The 19,004-nt window shown below is 41.9% G+C and overlaps 1 pseudogene; it reads right to left on the reverse strand.

Annotated features, from left to right (window-relative positions):
- Positions 1-200: 200 nt before the first annotated feature.
- Positions 201-18,865, reverse strand: LOC118389364 (adenosylhomocysteinase-like; annotated as a pseudogene).
- Positions 18,866-19,004: the final 139 nt, after the last annotated feature.

The following is a 19,004-nucleotide window of genomic DNA, read 5'->3' on the forward strand; positions in this document are numbered from 1 at the left end:
CATAATGATCAGCAGTGTTGTATTGCATGCATGTGATCACTTGGCCGACAGCAGAAATTAAACTAGCACTGGAGAAATACAAATGTTTTATAGTTCTATATTAATATGACATGTTATTTACAGAAAGACAAACTGGCAAAAGCACTCAAGGAGCCAAAATGTCTGTTCTTGAGTAAAAAAATAACTAACTGTACAATATTTACTACGAGGCATTTACTGAGGGCCATTAGTACTGAATTTTTCTATGGCATATGGCTTGTATTAACACTTATTTTATTGATGTAACGAAAAATCTAATCAATACATATTTTGAAATAAACTTCTATTTACATTTTTGGTAACTTTATTTATGTGCATTGAAGTCATCTTCACATTTAAACGCATTTGAACTGCTGCGCTTGTTTAGATCATGGCTGTGAATCATCATACTGCAGCAGTACTGGACGCCTGGTTTCTATTGCACTTGTGTTGCACCCACGAAAGCGTAAATCATAGTCCACATACGCTGAAATGGGATAGTCCTGCGTCTCATTGCGACTTAACTACGCAGCTCTGAGACCAACATCCACAGGAGCAAAGGCCAAATGCACACCTCCCCACAATACACAACCAACGTGGATCCGGTATGTGTCCTCTTCATTTGAATGTGGACAGTTGGAGAAATTGCTTGAGCTGCTCTGAGGATTTGCTGTGCATAAGCATACACGTTTTGGAATATTATGACTACACTTAAAAAAGCCCACATGCTACAAAAATATTACCCATCTCATCAGTTTATCCTTAGGGGTTCAAGCAGCGAAGCTGCGAGAAACCTTATTATATTTGTTGGCATTGGTTATTAGGGTTTCAAGCAGTGAAGCTGGTATTTTTTGGCATTCTTTTTATTCTTCTTCTGTAAGAAGAAATTCACATGCAAATTCCCATGAGACTTACAAGGTTGAGAAAAAAAGGTTAACGGCCAAGGGCCACACCCTCTCAAGCAATGCTATGTAAATTGGCCACAAGTGATTGAAGATACAAACTCTGAAAAGTCCCACCGCTCACCCCGTGAAACCTAGAATCCGGAAATTTGGTACATAGTTCCCTCTCCTTACAAGGAACACATTTGCCTCAAGGACCCACAAGGTCTGCCATTTAGAATTTTACGCCATTAAGAATTTTGTGAAAAACACTTAAAACGCTACTCCTCTGGCAGAGAATGACCGATCTGAATGAAACTTGATATATAGCATCTATTAACCAAAGTCTCTTAACACAATATTTTCTAGTATGTCAAACAACAATACTGACCAATAAACATTCAAGTGGGCATGACCTGGCACATAAATGTATATGAGGATATTAGTATTGTAACAACTTGGTACACATGTTCCAAACATTGTCAAGACTCAACATTTGCAAGCACGTTCAGATCGACCTCATGGAATTTGGCACACACACTCAGGGATATGAGTTTAGCTAACCTGCAAAGTCCGTTTCAGTTGGGCTTCATGGTGGCACTGTCAGACAGGCAAAACTATTCATGTAGGTTCACAAGCTCATAGCAGCCATATAGTTTGAGCTAGTGTCCTGGAAAAGACATGGGTACATAGATTCTATATAGAACATTTGGTGCCAACGGTCCCGCTGTTCTGGAGAAAATACATTTAAAGTAGTCAACATCACTGAAAATGGTTAAAAATGCATCAAAAGCAAATTGCATGATCTGTTCGAAGTTAAGGTCAGATTTTTGGCAAGCGTGATAAGTAGTACAGAAGCAGCTCATCCACGCCCATTTGTCTTGATGGTGGTGCTATGGGGCTAAAGCTTGAACCCCGGTATGAGGATTCAGTATGAGGATAGTATGAGGATTCAGCTGATTATATGTCACCTTTTAGTTTGCTTGAACTTTGTGGTATCAAATCAAATTTTACTGTGAAATGCTTACTTTACAAGCCCTTACCCAACAACACAGTTCAAGAAATAGAGTTAAGAAAATATTTACTAAATAAATAAAGTAAAAATAAATAAAGTAAAAAATAAAATAAAAAGTAACACAATAAATTAACAATAACGAGGCTATATACAGGGGGTACCAGTACCGAGTCAATGTGCGGGGGTACAGGTTAGTTGAGGTAATTTGTACATGTAGGTAAGGGTAAAGTGACTATACATAGATAACAAACTGCGAGTAGCAGCAGTGTAAAAACAAAGCAAAGTAAATAGCCCGGGTGGCCATTTGATTAATTGTTCAGCAGTCTTATGGCTTAGGGGTAAAAGCTGTTAAGGAGCCTTTTGGACCTAGACTTGGCGCTCCGGTATCTGTACCAGTTGCATTGTGAGAACAGACTTGGGTGACTGGAGGCTTTGACCATTTTTGGGGCTTTCCTCTGACACGCCTAGTATATAGGTCCTGGATTGCAGGAAGCTTGATCCCAAGCTATACACATTACCCTCTGTAGCGTCTTATGGTCAGATGCCGAGCAGTTGCCATACCAGGCAGTGATTGCAACCAGTCAGGATTCTCTCGATGGAGCTGCTGTAGAACTTTTTGAGGATCTGGGGACCCATGCCAAATGTTTTCAGTCTCCTGAGGGGGAAAAGGTATTGTTGTGCCCTCTTCACAAATGTCTTGTGTGTTTGGACCATGATAGTTTGTTGGCGTGGTGGACACCAAGGAACTTGAAATTCTCGACCCGCTCCACTACAGACACGTAGATGTGAATGGGGGCGTGTTCGGCCCTCCTTTTCCTGTAGTCCACGATCAGCTCCTTTGTCTTGGTCATGTTGAGAGGTTATTGTCCTAGCACCACACTGCCAGGTCTCTGACCTCCTCCCTATAGGCTGTGTCATTTTTGCTGGTGATCAGGCGACACTGTTGTGTCGTCAGCAAAATTAATGATGGTGTTGGAATCGTGCTTGGCAACGCAGTCGTGGGTGAATAGGGAGTAGAGGAGAGGACTAAGCATACACCACTGAGCATTGAGGGCTCTATGGTGTTGAACGCTGAGCTGTAGTCAATGAATAGCATTCTCACATAGGTGTTCCTTTTGTCGACATGGGAAAGGGCATTGAGCTCTAGCCTTTAGCTCAGTGCAGATGTTGATGAAGCCGGTGACTGTGGTGGTATAGTCCTCAATACCATTGGATCAATCCCGGGAACATATTACACAGTCTGTGCTAGCAAAACAGTCCTGTAGCGTAGCATCCACGTCATCTGACCACTTCCGTATTGAGCGAGTCACTGGCACTTCCTGCTTTGGTTTTTGCTTGTAAGCAGGAATCAGGAGGATAGAATTATGGTCAGATTTGTCAAATGGAGGCGGGATAGCTTTGTATCCATCTCTGTGTGTGGAGTAAAGGTGGTCTAGGAGTTTTTTTTCCTTTGCTTGCACATGTGACATGCACGTAGAAATAAGGTAAAAACTGATTTAGGTTTGCCTGCATTAAAGTCCCTGGCCACTAGGAGGGCCACTTCTGGATGAGCATTTTCTTGCTTGCTTATGGCCTTAAATAGATGGCTAAGAAAAATATAGATGAAAACAGTCTTGGTAGATAGTGTGGTCTTCAGCTTATCATGAGGTAATCTACCTCAGACAAGCAATACCTTGAGACCTCCTTAATATTAGACATCTTTCACCAGCTGTTATTGACAAATAGACACACCAACACCACCCCTCATCTTACCAGACGTAGCTGTTCTGTCCTGTCGATGCACGGAAAACCCAGCCAACTGTATATTATCTGTGTCATCGTTCAGCCATTCCTCGGTGAATGGCTGAACGATGTTAAGATGTTACAGTTTTTAATGTCCCCTTGGTAGGATTATCTTCAACGGAGATCATCCAGTTTATTCTCCAGTGATTGCACGTTGGCCAATAGAACAAATGGTAGAGGTGTGTAACCCACTTGCTGACTAATTCTCACAAGGCACCCGATCTCCACCCCCTTCTTTTCTTCACACAAATAACGGGATTTGGGCCTGGTCTCGGAGAAGCAGTATATCATTCGCGTCGGACTCATTAAAACCTCTTAGCGTCCCCTGAGATGTCTGCGTCCCACCCAGCCATCAGGAAATGCAAATGTGCTACGCCAAATGCTAATAGCACTCGTTAAAACTCAAATGTTCATTAAAACACACATGCAGGGTACTGAATTAAAGCTACACTCGTTGTGAATCTAGCCAACAAGTCAGATTTTTTAAATGCTTTTCAGCGAAAGCATGAGAAGCTATTATCTGATAGCATGCAACACCCCGAAATACCTGAAGGGGACCTAAACAAAAGAATTAGCATAGCCGGCGCTACACAAAATGCAGAAATAAAATATAAAACATTCATTACCTTTGACAAGCTTCTTTGTTGGCACTCCTATATGTCCCATAAACATCACTATTGGGTCTTTTTTTCCCGATTAAATCGGTCCATATATACCAAAAATATCCATCTATGAAAACTGTGTGATCCAGAAAAAAACAGTTTCAAAACGCAACATCATTTTTTTTAATTAAAAAAGTTGCCTATAAACTTTCGCAAAACACTTCAAAATGCTTTTGTAATCCAACTTTAGGTATTAGTAAACGTTAATAATCTATCAAATTGATCACGGGGCGATGTGTATTCAATAGCTCCACGTCTTTAAATCATGGTCGGAAATCTCTCTTCCAAAACATCCTGTCGTACACCGGATGGTATGGGGTCTCTCTTCTTCGTTTGACCAAGAAACAACCTCCAGGCAATTTCCAAGACTGGCGACATTGTGTGGAAGCTGTAGGACTTGTAATCTCGGAGCCATCTATTTTGCTGTGCCATAGACAATACATGCAAGTGGCGCATTGATATTTTTTCCACTTTTTGGTGATCAGTTTTCCTTGGACTTTTCAACGAAACACACGTTCTGTTATAGTCACAGCCGTGATTTAACCAGTTTTAGAAACGTCAGAGTGTTTTCTATCCACACATACTAATCATATGCATATACTATATTCCTGGCATGAGTAGCAGGGCGTTTAAATGTTGCGCGATTTTTAACAGAATTTTCGAAAAAGTTGGCCTAAGCTTAACAGGTTAAAGAAAAAAATCGCTGTTCTGATATCCAGAAGCTCTTTTTTGTTCATAATAGACGTTAGCAGCAACATTATGTACAAAATGAGTTACAAACAACGCAAAAAAACACAAAACAGCACTGTTGGTGAGGAGCCCGTAAAACAGCAGCCATCCCCTCCTGTGCCATTGTCCTTCCAGTGAAATAGTTACTGGTATCAAAACTCTTTAGGCACAATTCAGAATCCACAGCCACAGAGCTGTGATAGACCAGCAGCCCATTATGACATATTGTAACTAAACTCAGCAAAAAAATAAAATGTCCCTTTTCAGGACCCTGTCTTTCAAAGATAATTCGTAAAAATAATGGGGAAGATAGGCGACACTTGGAAGGGGGTGGAGACAAGCATATAGACAGGTGAAACAGATCAGGGGGTGACAATGATACACTTTTTGTGTATAGGTAGCCTCAGCAAAAATGAAACGCTCCTTTTTCAGGACCTTGTCTTTCAAAGATAATTCGTAAAAATAATGTGGAAGATAGGCGACACTTGGAAGGGGGTGGAGACAAGCATATAGACAGGTGAAACAGATCAGGGGGTGACAATGATACACTTTTTGTGTATAGGTAGCCTCAGCAAAAATGAAACGCTCCTTTTTCAGGACCTTGTCTTTCAAAGATAATTCGTAAAAATAATGTGGAAGATAGGCGACACTTGGAAGGGGGTGGAGACAAGCATATAGACAGGTGAAACAGATCAGGGGGTGACAATGATACACTTTTTGTGTATAGGTAGCCTCAGCAAAAATGAAACGCTCCTTTTTCAGGACCTTGTCTTTCAAAGATAATTCGTAAAAATCCAAATAAGTTCACAGATCTTCATTGTAAAGGGTTTAAATACTGTTTCCCATGCTTGTTCAATGAACCATAAACAATTAATGAACATGCAGCTGTAGAACGGTCTTTAAGACACTAACAGCTTACAGACGGTAGGCAATTAAGGCCACAGTTATGAAAACTTAGGACACTAAAGAGGCCTTTCCACTGACTCTGAAAAACACCAAAAGAAAGAAACCCAAAATCCCTGCTCATCTGCATGAACATGCCTGAGGCAAGTTGCAAGGAGGCATGAGGACTGCAGATGTGGCCAGGGCAATAAATTGTAATGTCCGTACTTTGAGACGCCTAAGACAGTGCTACAGGGAGACAGGACAGACAGCTGATCGTCCTCGCAGTGGCAGACCACCTGTAACAACACCTGTACAGGATCGGTACATCTGAACATCACACCTGTGGGACAGGTACAAGATGGCAACAACAACTGCCCGAGTTACACCAGGATTGCACAATTCCTCCATCAGTGCTCGGACTGTCGCAATAGGCTGAGAGAGGCTGGACTGAGGGCTTATAGGCCTGTTGTAAGGCAGGTCCTCACCAGACATCATAGGCGACGTTGTTGCCGGTGGGCACAAACCCACCGTCGCTGGACCACACAACAGGACTGGCAAAAAGTGCTCTTCACTGACGAGTCGCGGTTTTGTCTCACCAGAGGTGATGGTCGGATTCGCGTTTATCGTCGAAGGAATGAGCGTTACACCGAGGCCTGTACTCTGGAGCGGGATCAATATGGAGGTGGAGTCATGGCCTGGGGCGATGTGTCACAGCATCATCGGACTAAGCTTGTTGTCATTGAAGGCAATCTCAACGCTGTGTATTACAGGGAAGATATCCTCCTCCCTCATGTGGTACCCTTCCTGCAGGCTCATCCTGACATAACCCTCCAGCATGACAATGCCACCAGCCATACTGCTCGTTCTGTGCGTGATTTCAATTCTATTGAGCACGTCTGGGACCTGTTGGATCGGAGTGTGAGGGCCATTCCCCCCAGAAATGTCCGGGAACTTGCAGGTGCCTTGGTGGAAGAGTGGGGTAACATCTCACAGCAAGAACTGGCAAATTTGGTGCAGTCCATGAGGAGGAGATGCACTGCAGTACTTAATGCAGCTGGTGGCCACACCAGATACCGACTGTTACTTTTGAACCCCCCCTCTTGTTCAGGGACACATTATTCCATTTCTGTTTGTCACGTCTGTGGAACTTGTTCAGTTTATGTCTCAGTTGTTGAATCTTATGTTCATACAAATATTTGCTGAAAACAAACGCAGTTGACAGTGAGAGGACATTTCTTTTTTTGCTGAGTTTGCCTCCCAGAGAACTAAAAAGTATGAAAGCCAATTGTCCAATATTCTAGAACATTGCTGTGCAGACTCAAGACACTTTCAATGACAAAACCTTGCGGTAAACAGCATTGCATAGATCAAAGTCAGACCAGTGGCTCTCATGATAGAGGACTGAGCTGCTCAGAGCAGTGTAATGAGCTGGGCTGTAAACATTGACCAGGACCAGCCAGTACAAGTCATAAAAGTGAGGAGCCAAAACACATCAACGGGAGGGAGTGACACTTTGGGTACCACAGGCAGCAGCTGTTTCCCATTCACAGGCAAAAGAAAAGAATCTTAGAAAAAGGTTGATTGAGCAGTTTCGTGCCCCAGGAAAACACTTTGGCAGCAATTTCAACGTTTCAGTATGTCTAATGGCCCACAGGGTACTTTGGTTATCCCTAAAGTTACCCCTTGCATTCCCAACCTTACAAAAAAAGATTGCAGTTTTGAAAGTGCAGTAACTGCAGTTGACTGCAGTATTTTGGACGCAGTAATTGCAGAATACTGCAGTTATACTGCACTCTGACTGCAATCTTTTTTCGTATGTACGTGGTCTTTTGATAGATGTTTAAAATGGTCAAATAAACAACCTGTAACACTTTATGTTGAAGGTACCCATTATAAAGGTTGAGGTAAATGTGTATTTAATAATTTATCAATGCATATTTAAAACCATTTTACCACAGATAGATAATCTTTGATTATACCATGGCATTGTTGAGTACTAATTTCTGACTGTCTTGAAGGGCATTCTAGAGTGTGCATTATTTCCCTATTGCATGATGTAATTTAATGGCTAAGTTCATTCTTTCATGTTCTATTTTAACTTCTTTTGAAAGCAAACGTCAAATTGGAAACCTTAACTTCATTGTTGAATTAGATTTTCATAATAGTAAAGTTGGATGATGGTTTGCTTAGCTAAACTAGCAAGTCTATTTGTTTGGTTACTAAGGCAACTACTGTAACCATCTAGCTAGTTGTCACATTTGTCTGTTCAGTGCCTGTCAAATAATGAACCAATATTAACCTGTAGCTGACCTGGCCAAGTCTCATGGAAAGAGCTGGTGTTCTTAATGTTTTGTACACTGTATGTAAGGTAATATTGATTTTGTACACAGTCTTACATAGTTATTACCATAGGTGTGTACATAAGGTGTGCCATATGTGCAGGTGAACTGTATAAAGGTCCCCCTTCACCCTCTGGTGGCATGGATAACTTAATGGCTCTAGAGAAACCTGGGTTTAGATTTTTACAAGAACGACTACCTTTTAGAGAATACGCACCAATACAGCTGTGGGTGTAGATTGAGTATCAGAGTTCTGTGTTGCATTATTTATACCAGGGGCTGATTTTTATATGCACAAAAAATAAGCTATTTTAGCTGGGGTCAAAATGACCTCAAAAGTAATTTACTTAAAAAAATAAAAAAAAAGTCCATATTGATAATTTATATTGCGAACAAGTTGATTGACAAAGTAATGAAACATTTAATAAACCACCTTTAGGCTATGATCCAAAATTGTGTCGGTAGTATGAGCGTTATGCAGACTGTAGTTTACGATTCATGCCTTAAAATTATTTCTTCATACCTTTTCTTGACTAACATTCAAACCCAAATGCTTGTAACGCATACTGTAGAGTTCTTCATAGTATGTTGAGTTGGCATGGAGACAAGTACAAGGAATAACAAAGGTAAGCAAGCCCTGTGCGATCCGGAACGGTTCATATTTCTGTAGCACGAGGCAGCTTGATGCAGAAATACACCTCCTCGACAGGACGTTAGTCTATTGCAGGGCCTTCCAATCTATATTCTTAATGGTGAGTTCCAAGCAGAGAAGCATCCGGTCCCATTTATACAGTCTTTGGTATGACTCGGCGAGGGATTAAACTCACAACCTTCCAACACTCAGGGCGGACAATAACCAGGCCACTGAGTTGGTGCCAATAACGGAGAAAATAAATGCTATTATTCAATTAGCTGATGGATCCTCCGGAGCCAAGTAGCATTGAATCAAAAGCAAAATCTCTAAGTTGATGGGAGATTGCAGTGTAAATTTGAATTAATAGCGTTCATCCATGCAATCCCCCAATGAATAACTTTGCATAATTCCAGTTTGGTTCAAATATGACAATTTTCACCTGTTTGGAATAGACTTAAGCAAAAGGCAGACAAATTGCAGTAATGAAGTGTCCTGGCAGAATCTGTCATTTTCAATTGAGGGGTCCGGCAGGTTGCGTGTAGTTGCCCTCTGCATTGCTGCCAGAATTGCATTATTTCAACTCTTGCATTGCATTTGCCATGCAGCAATCCAAAAAAAGTAAATAAAAGAGAATTGCATCACGCTATTGCATCAAATTTCACAATAGTACAACTCCTGTATGAAATGCAACACTTGAGATATACATGATGTAACCGCAAAACATGGCAGTATAGTTGACCTGACCACACCCCATTCTCTCACAGCTCACAACACTGGCAAGATAAAGCTAAATAAAAACAGAATAGGGAAGTCACTACAGATGTTCTAGAACTGAGTAAGTATACTTGAAGCCAAGCAAGAACTGCTTTGGTGGTACTTTGGTGGATTTTCCTTAAGACAATATGAAACCAGCACTTATTGCCATATTAGCCACTACATTGTATTGGTAAACCTGAATAGTACAGGGATTGGGGCTTTCAACTAAAAATAAATCAGGCTTTTATAGAGGGAATGCAATCTATAACAAGATTGGGGCCTTTAGAATCCATTTAGCACTTGTTACTTGAAAGGCAATGGAGCTCTGGTTAGAATCTAAAGGCAAGTGCATACAGTGGGCAAGAAAATTTGAATGCAAGTTGAAGCAGGGCATTAGCAAAAATTTCCTAGCCACCAGAAGTCCTGGGAATCTTCCCCTACCCAGACCCACGTGTCCATGCACCACCACACCACCTCCAGACTGCACCATGACTATGGGCCGCTGCTTGGCCACCTATCTGACAAACTTTTCAATAGCGGTAGTGGTCGGGCTTGAAGGGTCCTTCGCAGTTAAGTCCAGGCATTTGGCTGCTTATCTGACAGCTTAGTCAGCTTGACGCAGAGCTTGTCGAGATGGGCGGAAGCCACCTCCTCATCCAGCTGCAGAAAGAAGAGAAAAAGGACATTACAAGTCAAATTCAGAATAAAGTTTTCTTAAAACTTATTGTAATGGGTTCAATCGTCACGCAAATCACATTTTCCCCTGAAAAAAAAAACATGCTTGGTTGCGCCCAAGCAGTTAGGTCAAAATCGCAGGAAAAATGCCAAAACTGGTCTCAATGCCAGTCTCAAAGAACAGACATAATTCAAAAAGGAGCTGTCAAAAAATGCTGAACCGGTCGAGCAGGAAAAGAATGAGGGATATCAGTGGTGGTTCTTATGTTTGACAGACCATGTACAAAATAAATAAATAAATAAAACTACATTCTTAAGGCAATAGACTGACCTCGAACCATCCCTGGCTTTGTTCCCAACTTCCCACAAGCATATCTCTTGCGCTCAGCTCTGAGTGTATGGCTTCAGTTAAAGGCCTTAAGATGTTCACCACAACCCATGTGTCACTCAATTTAAAATGACTGCGCAGTGCTCAATTTCAACTCCAAGTACAAAGAGCCTCATTTCGGGCTACCTATTACAGGGTTAATCAAAGCCATTATTCCCATTCAGCCTAGTTTCAATATCTTTGAATAGTCACAAGACATCATATAATATACAGTGGGGCAAAAAAGTATTTAGTCAGCCACCAATTGTGCAAGTTCTCCCACTTAAAAAGATGAGAGAGGCCTGTCATTTATCATAGGTACACTTCAACTATGACAGACAAAATGATAAAATAAAATCCAGAAAATCACATTGTAGGATTTTTTATGAATTTATTTGCAAATTATGGTGGAAAATAAGTATTTGGTCACCTACAAACAAGCAATATTTCTGCCTCTCACAGACCTGTAACTTCTTATTTAAGAGGCTCCTCTGTCCTCCACTCGTTACCTGTATTAATGGCACCTGTTTGAACTTGTTATCAGTATAAAAGACACCTGTCCACAACCTCAAACAGTCACACTCCAAACTCCACTATGGCCAAAACCAAAGAGCTGTCAAAGGACAACCATAAACAAAATTGTAGACCTGCACCAGGCTGGGAAGACTGAATCTGCAATAGGTAAGCAGCTTGGTTTGAAGAAATCAACTGGGAGCAATTATTAAGAAATGGAAGACATACAAGACCACTGATAATCTCCCTCGATCTGGGGCTCCACGCAAGATCTCACCCCATGGGGTCAAAATGATCACAAGAACGGTGAGCAAAAATCCCAAAACCACACGGCGGTTGACCTGCAGGGAGCTGGGACCAAAGTAACAAAGCCTACCATCAGTAACACACTACGCCGCCAGGGACTCAAATCCTGCAGTGCCAGACGTGTCCCCCTGCTTAAGCCAGTACATGTCCAGGCCCGTCTGAAGTTTGCTAGAGAGCATTTGGATGATCCAGAAGAAGATTGGGAGAATGTCATTTGGTCAGATGAAACCAAAATATAACTTTTTGGTAAAAACTAAACTGGAGGACAAAGAATGCTGAGTTGCATCCAAAGAACACCATACCTACTGTGAAGCATGGGGGTGGAAACTTCATGCTTTGGGGCTGTTTTTCTGCAAAGGGACCAGGATGACTGATCCGTGTAAAGGAAAGAATGAATGGGGCCATGTATCGTGAGATTTTGAGTGAAAACCTCCTTCCATCAGCAAGGGCATTGAAGATGAAACGTGGCTGGGTCTTTCAGCATGACAATGATCCCAAACACACCGCCCGGGCAACGAAGTAGTGGCTTCGTAAGAAGCATTTCAAGGTCCTGGAGTGGCCTAGCCAGTCTCCAGATCTCAACCACATAGAAAATCTTTGGAGGGAGTTGAAAGTCTGTGTTGCCCAGCAACAGTCCCAAAACATCACTGCTCTAGAGGAGATCTACATGGAGGAATGGGCCAAAATACCAGCAACATTGTGTGAAAACCTTGTGAAGACTTACAGAAAACATTTGACCTCTGTCATTGCCAACAAAGGATATATAACAAAGTATTGAGATAAACTTTTGTTATTGACCAAATACTTATTTTCCACCATAATTTGCAAATAAATTCATAAAAAATCCTACAATGTGATTTTCTAGATGTTTTTTTCTCCATTTTGTCGGTCATAGTTGAAGTGTACCTATGATGAAAATTACAGGCCTCATCTTTTTAAGTGGGAGAACTTGCACAATTGGTGGCTGACTAAATACTTTTTTGCCCCACTGTATTTCAACCAGGAGTTAGTTGGGTCAATTTCAGAATACAGTGACAATACATTTTTTTCCTATTAAACTGTACAGAGTTGCAGGCAAAGAAAACCTAGAACTCTTTACAGGTTGTGAAAAAAGCATATATAGGATACTCACAACTAAATAACTACAGAATACAGGTGTGTCAATCTAATGATGAAAAGACAAATGCATTTACGTCGCTTCTCTTATAAATAGCTCACCTTTTTGGGCAGGAAGTGGACTCCCAGGGGGTACTTGGTAGTGTTCTTCCACAGCTCAATCTGGGCCAACACTTGGTTAGTGAAAGAGTTGCTCATGACGAAACCGGGGATGGCGCAGCCCAGGGTTGACCAGTCTGCCCTCGGCCAGGACGATGATGTAGCGACCGCTCTTCATACGGTAGCGGTCCACCTGGCAGGAGAACGGTAGTTTAGGACAAAACTGGAGAACTAAATTACAGAAGACAACATAACGTACATAGCACATCTAGGGTGTGTATGTGTGTGTGGGGGGGGGTAGTCCAACCTGCGGCTTGATGTTGATCTTCTCGGCGGAGTTGGCGTTGAGCCAGTTCAGGTCAATCTCACAGTCGAAGTGGCCGACGTTGCAAACGATGGAGTCGTCTTTCATTTGCTCAAAGTGTCTGGGGAGAACACCAGTGCGTTCATTAATTCAACTGCGAAAGAGGACATGTACAATAGAGTGTCTAGTTTGAAAAAGACACCTCACAAGTCCTCAACTGGCAGCTTCATTAAATATAAATATATATTTTTTTACCTTAAATTTAACTAGGCAAGTCAGTTAAGAACAAATTCTTATTTACAATGACGGCCTACCAAAAGGCCTCCTGCGGGGAAGGGGGCCTGGGATAAAAAATTAATACAATATAAATATAGGACAAAAACACACATCACAACAAGAAAGAACACAACACTACATAAATGGAGACCTAAGACAACATAGCAAGGCAGTACCACATGACAAGACAGCATGGTAGCAACACAACATGGTACACACATTATTGGGCACAGAGAACAGCACAAAGGGCAAGGCAGAGACAACAATACATCACACAAAGCAGCCACAACTATCAGTAAGAGTGTCCATTATTGAGTCTTTGAATGAAGAGATTGAGATAAAACTGTCCAGTTTGAGTGTTTGTTGCAGCTTGTTCCAGTCACTAGCTGCAGCGAACTGAAAAGAGGAGCGACCCAGAGATGTGTGTGCTTTGGGGACCTTTAACAGAATGTGACTGGCAGAACGTGTGTTGTATGTGAAGGATGAGAGCTGCAGTAGATGTCTCAGACAGGGGGGAGTGAGGCTTTTATAAATAAGCATCAACCAGTGAGTCTTGCGACAGATATACAGAGATGACCAGTTTACAGTTTGGCAGCTGGGGTGAAAGAGGAGCGATTACAATAGAGAAAACCAAGTCTAGATTTAACTTTGGCCTGCAGCTTTGATATGTGCTGAGAGAAGGACAGTGTACCATCTAGCCATACTCCCAAGTACTTGTATGAGGTAACTACCTCAAGCTTTAAACCCTCAGAGGTAGTAATAACATCTGTGGGAGGAGGGGCATTCGTCTTATCAAACCACATGACCTTTGTTTTGGAGGTGTTCAGAACAAAGTTAAGGGTAGAGAAAGCGTGTTGGACACCAAGAAAGCTTTGTTGTAGGGCAATTAACACAAAATCCGGGGAGGGGACAGCTGAGTAAAATACTATCATCAGCAAATAAATGAATGAGAGAGCTATGTTGTTGATGTAAATTGAGAAAAGCGTGGGGCCTAGGATCGAGCCTTGGGGTACTCCCTTGGTGGCAGCCAGTGGCTGACAGCAGATTCGGACTTTATACACTGCACTCTTTGAGCGAGGTAGTTAGCTAACCAGCCCAAAGACCCCTCAGACACCAATACTCCTTAGCCGGTCCACAAGAATGGAATGGACTACCTTATCAAAAGCTTTGGCCAAGTCAAAAAAATAACAGCACAATTTGCTTGGGGCAATGGTGACATCATTGAGGACCTTTTAAGGTTGCAGTGACACATCCATAACCTGAGCGGAAACCAGATTGCATACCCGAGAGAATACTATAGACATCAAGAAAGCCAGTCAGTTGATTATCAAAAGTGGTGGAAAAACTTGTCAATAAACAGGCCTATAACAGTTAGGATCAGATTTATCTACCCCTTTAAATAAGGACGAACCGTGGCTGCTTTCCAAGCAATGGGAAACTCCCCAGAAAAGGAGAGACAGTACCTGCAAAACACCAGTCTCAACGTCAACAGTGAAGAGACGACTCTGGGAATCTGGCCTTCTAGGCAGAATTGCAAAGAAAAAGCTATATCTCAGACTGGTCAATAGAAATAAAAGATTAAGATGGGCAAAATAACACAGACACTGAACAGTGGAAGATTTGGAAAAAAGTATTATGGACAGACTAATCTAAGTTTGAGGTGTTTGGATCACAAAGACAAACATTCGTGAGACGCAGAAAAAATTAAGATGCTGGAGTGTCAAGCATGGTGGAGGCAATGTGATGGTGTGCTTTGGTGGTGGTAAAGTGGGAGATTTGTACAGCGTAAAAGGGATCTTGAAGAAGGAAAGCTATCACTCCATTTTGCAATGCCATGCCACACCCTGTGGACGGCGCTTAATTTGAGCCTATGGGACAATAACCCAAAGCACAGCTCTAAACTATGTAAGAACTATTTAGGGAAGAAGCAGTCAGCTGTTATTCTGTCTATAATGGAGTGGCCAGCACAGTCACCAGATCCCAACCCTATTGAGCTGTTGTGGGAGCAGCTTGACCTTATGGTACGTAAGAAGTGCCCATCAAGCCAATCCAACTTGTGGGAGGTGCGTCAGGAAGCATGGGGTGAAATCTCTTCAGATTACCACAACAAATTGACAATTTGAATGCCAAAGGTCTGCAAGGCTGTAATTGTTGCAAATGGAGGATTATTTGACGAAAGCAAAGTTTGAAGGACACAATTATTATTTCAATAAAAAAATTATTATTTATAACCTTGTCAACATCTTGACTACATTTCCTATTCATTTCATGCATGTTTTCATTGTCATGTGGTTAATAAAAAAAAGTATATCTAAATGATAGTGACAAATCTAAAAGTTACTTCTATTGCCATCCATGTAGAAATAGCCTACATAAAGTAAACAAATAAAAACATTGCAGCCTGCAGATATAAAACAGCCTAATAAAAAAAGCCTATAAATGTTTTTTAAAACCCTATATAAAAAAATAAAAAAACATATTTGCAACACATGGCCTGTCTGCAAAAAAACGTATTGACTTGGTCCGGCCCGAACCTTTCGCTAGGAAACGTGCAGCATTGTATAAAATATTCTAGGCCCTCGTATCCAGTGAGCTCAGGGCAGACACAGCTGTAGGCTATTTGTGCAAGGGATAAGAAGTAAATCAGGTATTTTATGGCGTTTCACCTGGATCAGAGCATGACATTTTCCCCCTTTCATGAAGTGGTTATCAAAAGGGAGAGAGATGGAAATATTGCTCAAGTACATTGAACTACTGTCATTCTCAATAGATTCTATAAACAGACTTGGTTTACTTGTGGTTTGAAGTGAAGAAAAAATTACTTTAAGAAGCGCCACTGGTCATTAGTGGTCTTGAGTTAAGACATATGTCCCAAATGTGCAAACATATAGGTCTACATATAGGTCAAACATATAGGCCAGGTGGCATAGACCTACTTCTATATGCGTAATCAGGTCTGTGTCCTTACTCAACACTGACAGGCGCGCTCCAAAAGTAAATATCATGAATAAATTGAGAACTCATAAATGGAATGAAACAATGTACTACTGGTGATCTATATAATGGGGAATTGATAGACTAAAAATAAAATGGCAAACAATTCACACAATTAAGTTATGAAACAATGAATGTGGACAAAGTGGCGGAAGAACGAATTCTGAGAGAGACATACTTTGTGCAACTTAGCCACACTCTTCTTATTGGACCGTGTCATACCCGTGGCCTCCACAATGGCTTAGTCCAAAGAGACAGGAGCAAATCAGACAGGTGTCTTGTGTGCCATGAACAAAAACAATCTATTTGCGACTGCTCGTCCAACAGCCTATTGCCCAAACGAGCGATTAAATGGGGTTAGCCCAACTTGACTGCGTGTACTTCTGATCAGACAGTGTTTAACATGGGTTGCATGGTGTTCTACTGGACTCCAAAATGATACCTACTTGCCCAAAAGGATGTCCTCACAGCCAGTGGTGGTCACAAAGATGTTCCCCTCCTTGCAAGCCTCCTCCATGGTGGTGACTTCATATCCTACAACAATCACAAAAGCCAATTAAATAATACACAAAAGCAATGTATAACATTGCTTTTACACTTGAGCTTGATACTACCTCTGCTGCAGTGAACAAATGACATGGGGTCAAACAGAAAATGTTTGCATATTATGTACAGCAATTATAAATGGCCTTCAACTTAAAACAAATTCTTCAGATCATATTTGCTAGGCACCCAAGATAACTGAACGCACACCTATAACAAATCTCCAATAATATTTTGAGAATGTAAATTAAATCTGAACAATAACAATCAATATAACAGTATAATAACAATATAAATCAAACTAAAAAGGATCCAGACCCTCCACGGCAGCCTGCAGGGCATTGATGGGGTCCACCTCTGTGACGATGACGCGGGCACCGAACCCACGGAGGGCCCTTGACAACGTCACCGTAGCCAGCAACAACCGCCACCTTTCCATCAATCATCACGTCGGTGGCCCGCTTGATCCCGTCAATCAGAGACTCTCTGCAGCCATACAGTTTGTCGAACTTGCTCTGGAGGGAGAGAGAGAGAAATGATCTATAGAGAGGGAGTCAATACCGCTGCTTACTCAGGAGGGTGATCACGTACAGTACCATTATTTTATGGCACTTTAAGAACTAATGAGTCAAGCATGGCCCTACTAAGGGAGGATGATGGGGTCTACCTTGGTGACTGAGTCATTGCCCTGGGACCTTGAGCTCGCCGTTCTTCATCATCTTGTACAGGTTGTGCACCACTGTGGTGGTCCCCTCAGACACCTTGATTCCCAAAGGATACAATTTGACTATCCTTAATTAGCACTTTTTTTAAATGGCATCCACATGTGGTAGGTGGCGCCATCATAAAGGTCACAAAATTATCAGGGACTTAGCCTGTTCTCTTCTCAGAGAACTAATATGAATTAACAGTTAACATTTCAAACAGGAGTCAAGACTTCCCTCCTTAGGAACATCATTCCCAAGGGACTGTGTTTAAAGTTAAGAGTTCCTGCTGCATGTTGCTTACCAAAGCACCTTAAGTTCATCCGCAGTTCTCAGTATTGACTCTGGAGTAATACCGCCACCTGGTGTACAAGACTGAGAAATACAGCCCTGCTGACAATCATAGCAGTATCACCCTTGCAATTTGGGGGAGGCATATTTCCATAGCTGAACCACACTAAATTAGATCTGAGAATAATAGTGTACATGACTAGTGTGGAAAGGCTGTGCCTATTAAAATACCTCTAGTGTTTCGCATTGGGGCATAAAGTAAACCACTTTTACATTGCACGGTTACCCCATCACTCATTTATTTAGATTGCTGGCTAAAGTGTGTCTTTGCTGTTTGAAGAAAATAGAAACCATTGATTAGTCTCCCAGCCAATACAAAACATCAAGTTAAATACTGAACTTCCCCTTTAATGCTTTGCTCTGGATAGAACAGTCATTCCTTTAAAAGCTCTTACAGGATGCAACACACCCTAAAATCAAACTTAACTTGCCACACAGCTGAACAAAAAGGCAAACCAACAAAGGCTTGACCGGATAAGGTAAATGATTATGACAAATAACTGTGACAAGTCAAATGCAGGGGCATTGACTAAATATCAAACCTCATGTTTACATTTTTGTAAGGCGAAAGCAAAATGGGAGCTCCACTACTACACGGTATTTCACTTCAGTGCCCTTCGGATCCAGTTAGGGCCAAGGGGAGGGACCGAATTGGGACATGTGAATACCACTGTCCTTCTTAGCCCTTCAATGTGTGCAGCAATATGGTGCCCTGCTTCTTTAATTAAGCAGCTGTATGAGAGGCCTGAGGCCCTGAGAGTTGTAAGTCAGAGATTGCTAGGTCCCATACCTGACAGCAGTATGGGGTACTTCTTGTGGTGAGGTCGCCGCTGTCATCCAGGATCATGTTGAGGGGCTGGCCGTCCTTCCAGTAGATGGTCTGCTCAATGCACCACACGTACTCCTCGTCGGTCATCCCCTTCCAGGCATAGACTGCAATGAGAGAGGAGCGTGAGAATCAGGGTTGATGAGCGCTTTGCAATGGCATCAGACCCAATGGATGCATTCAGTGAGGATGAAGCAGGATTTTTAAAAAGTTAACAAAGCAGGCGCTA

The sequence above is a fragment of the Oncorhynchus keta genome, chromosome 10 (assembly GCF_023373465.1).
Source record: "Oncorhynchus keta strain PuntledgeMale-10-30-2019 chromosome 10, Oket_V2, whole genome shotgun sequence".
Taxonomy (NCBI): Eukaryota; Metazoa; Chordata; class Actinopteri; order Salmoniformes; family Salmonidae; genus Oncorhynchus; species Oncorhynchus keta.